Source organism: Branchiostoma floridae, chromosome 8 (genome assembly GCF_000003815.2).
Source record: "Branchiostoma floridae strain S238N-H82 chromosome 8, Bfl_VNyyK, whole genome shotgun sequence".
In the NCBI taxonomy this organism is placed as follows: Eukaryota; Metazoa; Chordata; class Leptocardii; order Amphioxiformes; family Branchiostomatidae; genus Branchiostoma; species Branchiostoma floridae.
In genome coordinates this window covers 21,255,951-21,262,133 of record NC_049986.1, presented here as the reverse complement: position 1 = coordinate 21,262,133, position 6,183 = coordinate 21,255,951, and positions in this window count along the sequence as shown.

Here is a 6,183-nt window from a genome sequence, read left to right as displayed (position 1 = left end):
CCAAATGAGTATTGGGGGGATTCAAATAAATAAGATGTTTAGATACATACCTACTATTTAGATACATATGCTGCCATGGATTGAACTGAACTGAAATAAACTAATATCAAATGTTATGCAGTATCATATTTTGAAAATGGTGCAATTACTTTTGTCGTGGGACGATATTTCGTCTTGATAATTTGAGTAAGGACTCACAATATCTTTTTCTATTAAGACTGCCGTACGATAATAATAAAACTACAAGCCTGTACAAGTAAGTGTCCTCGTGGTCAGCCGAACTTTCGACCTTTTAATGAATTTTTTCTATCAACTCCTCCATTGCAACACTGATGACCTCATCTCCTTACAGCACATAATCACCAGCCACCAACGACCTTCATTGCACCCCGGGCAGTACTACAGCCGCACACACAGCAATTAGTTTGAACTGAATCCAACAAAAGGGCGATAAGGAACATCAAGACGCCAAACATTTTGATCTTCCATAGCTGACAGAAAAACGTGAAGAATTTTCTTCATATGATGGTGCCTATCAACCGAATCTAGCCGTAGCCACCAGATTTCCTTCTCAATGGTCATGCCAATCTATCATGTCGTATGTGCAGAATGGCTGATTTTAACCGAAGGAAGTGCCTACGGCGGCAGATCCAGAACCCAATAGATGATGATGATGATAATGGCTAACGTCCAGCCGTTAGAATTTTTCTTTACCAATCCATCGCCAATGCGGTGTTTGGGGCTGTCAAAAATAAAAATTAATTTGCTTCTAATGTACACAAACATGTAATGTAATGTGTGTACGTGCTGCGAAATGCTAATCCTGTATTAAAGCACGACACACAATACAATTAGACATGTATGGCCATATGGAACAGAGATACAACTGGCTAAAACAGGTCGGATCTAGAGAATTCCGGGTATACCTCGGCCTGATACACAGGATCTGATGTAAGATTTACTATGAGATGGCAATCAAAATGCTAAGGCAGTCCTGTATCATGCTATTCTGGAAAAACTTCATTCTTACACTTAATTAGAATGTATGAGCGTATAGGAACGGGGTATCATACGAGTAAGCAGGAAACGTCCATCTGTGTCGATCAAAATGCCATGTTGATAACTACACTATCCAGACGCGGCTAATGAAATAAGGCAGTTATTAAATGTCAACGGTAGATGACGACAACGCCTTTTCTTGTGATAAGTGGGATGTATGACAATGATCTTTTGGTAATAATCAGTCTTTTACATGTTCGTACCTTCAAATGATGTGAAAATACGTTGGAGTTTTGTTTAAGTAGATAAAGTTTCTTGTTAGTCACTTCCATGAGGAAAGTCTTACGGTATTGTCAAGGGTGAATCTCTGCATTCAAGGACAAAACTTTGAGTTAATTCATCAGTACAATGAACGTTAACATGAACTTACGTAACACCATTAAATCGCTATACCAGTCTTATATAACATAAATAGGTCTAGTGCTTACCAATGGCGGCAGTAACGAGCCAGATGGTGCCCACAAAAGTGAAGACTGTGTGCATTTTAACATTTGACGTGATATGTGGCAGTGAGATAATTAACAATATTTCAAGATCAATGCTAAAGCTTTTAAATGCCTTCGTAACCGAGACATATGTCACCACAAATCTGTCTCTAGTCTTTAAATTAAGATGGGCTCTGACTATAGTCTCCATTCGCTTTTGCTGGTCAGCTAAGCAACCAAAGCTTATTGGACCATGGAAGATCATTTGAAGTATAGAATCGTAAAATCACTGTCACATACATCGCTAAATTATCATCTTAGAGACGTTATTGTGATATACTCATTTTATCTATCTTTACAAAACTTGGGAAACATTAGGTTTGCGGCTGTACAGTATTTCAAGAATTACAAGACGTACATCCGTACCAGTTATCTTTTGGTGATATTGCTACCCTCCTTTCATACAGCAACATCGAATTGAATGCAAAGTTTTACTTAGTATGTCCGTCTTGTTTTGCAATCTATTGGACAGACCTAAAATAGACCAGGACGTCAGGAACAGTTTATCACCCCATAACCTCGGGCCTCATGCTTTCGGAGATAAGGAAGAAGCGCGTATGTAGGGTGTTAAGATGGCATGACAGTGAAAGGACAGGCCATATATAATCCCGACTTGGGACAAAGAACGGGGCAAAGATATCACCACTTATGCTGCTGATATGCAACTTCTGAATGGCTGAGGCGTTTGCATGTCAGCGACGAAGACAGTATTTGTGTGATTATTCGTCAAATGTATACTGTTTATGTTGATAGGCTCAAAATCAAGGGAGTCTCATATCATTAATTTTCTTTATGTCTTTAGGTTTGTGAAATCTATGGCTGCACTGTCTTTTAGAATATCCTGGTCCTCATGCCGTTGACTAGTCGACTAGAATACAAATAAGAGCAAAGCGCAACCTTCCGATACGAGAGGATGAATGACAGCACACGCAAGCTGCACACGGAAGTTGCTCCCTAATTATGTTCATGGGGGAAGTATTCACGGGGGATTTTATAACCAATCAAAATATGCATCATTCAAAACGATGTAGCATCTGTTCTTCAGAAAGTAGCTCAAAGTCAAACTGACTTATGGACTACCGAACAAATCTATTAATATTTGATCCATTGAGACGACATACTGCGTCTTTTACATTAACATGTTCATCAATTGATTTCTATTTTTCATAGTCAATGAACATGCATATATAAATCATGGCGGGCTAAAGGTAAATACCATTTAAGGTTTTGGAAACACTGCCTAAAATTCCCACATCTTTGCATAATGATATACTTGGGCCTACAGAGCACTGTGTGCTGCAAGCAGTGTAATCCAGACAGGGCAAATTATGTATGGACCATTTCTATCTGGGTTAACGCGATCATACGACGCTGAATTATCTGGCGTGGAATTTCCACAGAAAGGAAGTCGATGGGAATTGAACTCCTAACCTTTAGATAGAACCAACAAGTAATCAGTTTTTCCTCGCTTGATGTGGGCATCAAATGGATGATTCGCAACTCGGGGGACAGTGAATAGGTATCAACTGCCATTCGTCACTGCGGCATTTGATTACATGAACCTCTCAACGTGTATTTTAACGGGGTCAGATGAATAAGGAAATACCTGAAAAGGTTTCGCGAGAGTGATCAATGAACCTTTAGGTATAAAGTTATAGATCCGTCCATACATGTAGGCTGGTGTATCCTGTAATGCATTATGAGGAGGCACCGATGTAACAATACTTAGCCCCTGATTGATCTTGATGTATTGTGAAAAGATCCCGATGAAAGGAAAGACGTACAGCGCTCTGATAATTGGTAGCGATCGATTGCTTGGTCAGGAATCTTCAAGTGGATTAAGATTTGTCCATCTGTCTTACTTTCCTCTCTTATCGTCGCATAAAGAGAAGATTGTTCCAGTTGGCAAATAAAGAACTTTGGCTTATGTGAGAAAAGAAGTCTATACACGGCAATTCATTAATCTGATAAAACTATTCATGAATGTATATAACACACCTTTATGGTTTTTAAAAAAACTTGACAGCTTCATGAGAAAATCAGCAAATCGTCTTGAGCACAGATACAAGTATATCTCCCGAGTTGAACCTAATGACCAATCAGTCTAACGAAAGACGAACACAAGCAACTGAAGAGTGAAGTGTTAACGTTATAACCCAACACGCTCCTTCGGGAAGTTATACTATCATTCAATCTCTATCTCAACATTGATCCAATATGTACCTCAGCATCAATTGAACCCGCGCAACTGTACTGATCCATCGGTTGCCACTATATGTGTAGTTAAGGTAGCTCAACTAGCGTAGGTCGTGGCAACAAACTAGTAACTGAAATGATAATAAATTGCAAGAGGGAAATATAAGCGACAAAACAAAATATGGAACACGGCCGAAAAAGAAAAGCCAGAGAAAAAACAACAACAAAATAGGTCCAATGAACACAAAAGGCAACAAAACAAACAAACAAACAAACACACAAAAGACGAAGGATGCTAGTCACCATGGTATACAACGATGGCACATTACACAATATGCATTACACAGCATAGATCAAACAAGTGTGCAAAACCTTAAAGAGTGCAATGCTTTATAAATGTAGAGATTATTACTGTCATTACCAACGTCGTTCCCGACATGCCTGAGATACAAAGGTGCCGTGAAACAAAACCAGTCAGTGGAGTCAATTAAACAGCGAGAGACTCCGTTATCAGACGCAGACTACATTACAGACGCCCACGCGCTGTATTACACTCCTATTTACTGTGATGAGACGTCCCGTGAGTTCAGCTATATAATAGGTACCTGCTGTCTTAAGTCTCCGTTTATGCATGGTGCATCTATTAGTATGGGTGAATTGTTCAATATACGCGGGCTCTTTGGTGATTATGAGCTTTCACTAACGATCTAGCCAGCTAGATGATAACTATTTTTTAGATGGTAAGATAATACCAACATGTTCTCGAATGATATAAAAACGTGTTACTCTCATAGAATTGCGAACTTCCAGGCAAAAAGACACTTCACGCATTTTTTGCACCCCGATAATGTGGACTTACGAAGAAAGCCCATGAAAATGTCAGCGTACGGTAAGCCTCGCGAGTGTTGAGAAGACGAAAGTATGTAGGGTCAAGCCCTCTGCGGTGTTCAAACCCATCATTGATACACTCCGGAGAGGAGAGCAATCGTCCCCCAAACCTCAAGGGACACCTCCGCAACACTGTCGGTGACAGACACAGGGAAGGCAAAATCTTGAGTATAGAAGACTTGGAAAATGTCTTACACCCAATACTTAAAACTAACTTACAACATAACTCGTAATACAGTCATTCAAATGATGACTAGAAAGCATATTTGGATCATAAGAAGTAAACATTGCATTTACTCAAAGTGAGCAGCACCTCAGTAGCAAACGTGGGGACGAGGATTTTTACGATGAATATTTATCAACACACTTTTGACTTGAAAATACCCATGAATTCAGGCTCTTATTCCATTGGGTTCATGTTTAATTGATCACAACGCCAGCTTTCGGCGATCATGCGAATATTTCTATCATTACCTATGTGTCTCAGGCTACTAGAGGAAAACCACTGGACGGATCTGCTTCAATGAATAAGAAAGCCCATTCACCAGAACGCATGCGGCTCAGAAGACCTTATCCGTTAATGGGGTTCTCTGCGCTTTCGGAACCTAATCCCAGTGCAGAAGTTTTGGCCATTAAACCAGATGAAGGCTATAAATGCCCCGGTTGCCTACATTAAGGGAAGGCCAAAGATGTCCCTCCTACATTGTCCTGTTTTGTGGTTACATATTTTATCCTGAGACTGGGTGGCTATAGGTGGCTGCACTGGCTGATTACAGGATGTTTGGTTGTGAGGTCTGATGTCATTCATCACTCAGCTATAGCACGTAGTTATTTCAACTCTCGTTTTATCATATTTTGATTTGTTACATGCATGGTAGATACACTGATTGAAAACGACAATGGATATATATGAATCGATATCATGTGGTCGTTTTGATTGTTAAGGATGCTGAAAAGGTTCTAGTTTATGACATAGCAAATACTCATTTTGAAAAGCATAACAACTGAAAGTAGTTATGATTTAAGAAAACAAAAGAAAAGTTGCAATGTCAGGAAACGCAAAGGTCCTTTTCTCACGAGTAGCTAAGGGCTAATTTTCTATTGACCAAGAAAAATCGATGGACACTACTACAGAAAATTGTTGCCATGCGGACTTTTATCAGCCATCTTTTTAAAAGTCGTAAACAGACTCCCGGAAGAGGGAAAAATGATCCTGTTAATCGGCTGCGATAACAACAATGACTCTCCTGTGTCAAAAGAACCTCATTATCAGATTTACAATTGACGATGTAACCACAGAGGTCACGTAACTTACCAGAGGTCGCCCCATTAGTGGGAAGGGTAATAAATAATATGGAGGAGGTACTTATTGGTTGCAGCGCGACGTGATGACCCTATCCGAAATGGTGGGTAAGGTTGTTTAATGGTGGGTGCGGCACGACAAGACACCGATGGAGGGACAGTAACCCAGTTGCGTTGCCGCGTAGTTTCTGGATGAACAGACTGTCACTAGATAATTTTTTTTCACGCTCAGAACAGATCATACTTTTGTTTG